Source organism: Euprymna scolopes, chromosome 25 (assembly GCF_053919585.1).
Source record: "Euprymna scolopes isolate OS-2025 chromosome 25, ASM5391958v1, whole genome shotgun sequence".
Classification (NCBI taxonomy): Eukaryota; Metazoa; Mollusca; class Cephalopoda; order Sepiida; family Sepiolidae; genus Euprymna; species Euprymna scolopes.
The window spans coordinates 23846667-23847182 of NC_136506.1; positions in this window are offsets into that span (position 1 = coordinate 23846667).

A 516-nucleotide genomic window follows, 5' to 3' on the forward strand; every position below is an offset into this window, starting at 1 on the left:
TTAACTTTCGATACTGATCTGTTGAATTTCTGGACAAAATATATCTAAGAACACTGCCAGATATATAAATTAACTGTCTGTGAAATTTTCAAAAATTAACCCTAGCCGTTCAAGAACCTACGAGGAAGGAACACACACACACACACACACACACACACACACACACACAAAATGTGACTTTAACATAATAGTTTATATATATATATATATATATATACATATATATACATATATATATACATATGTATATATACATATATATACATATATATATACATACATATATACATATATATACATATATATATATATACATACATATATATACATACATATATATACATACATATATATACATGCATATATATACATATATATATACATACATATATATATACACGTTTTAGCCTCGTCAGATCTTACAGAAATTTTTCTGTAAGTTCTGGCGATTCTGATAGATCGTAGATATGGTCCAGAAACCGAAGTATGTGTAACTAAACAGATAAACGGTAATAA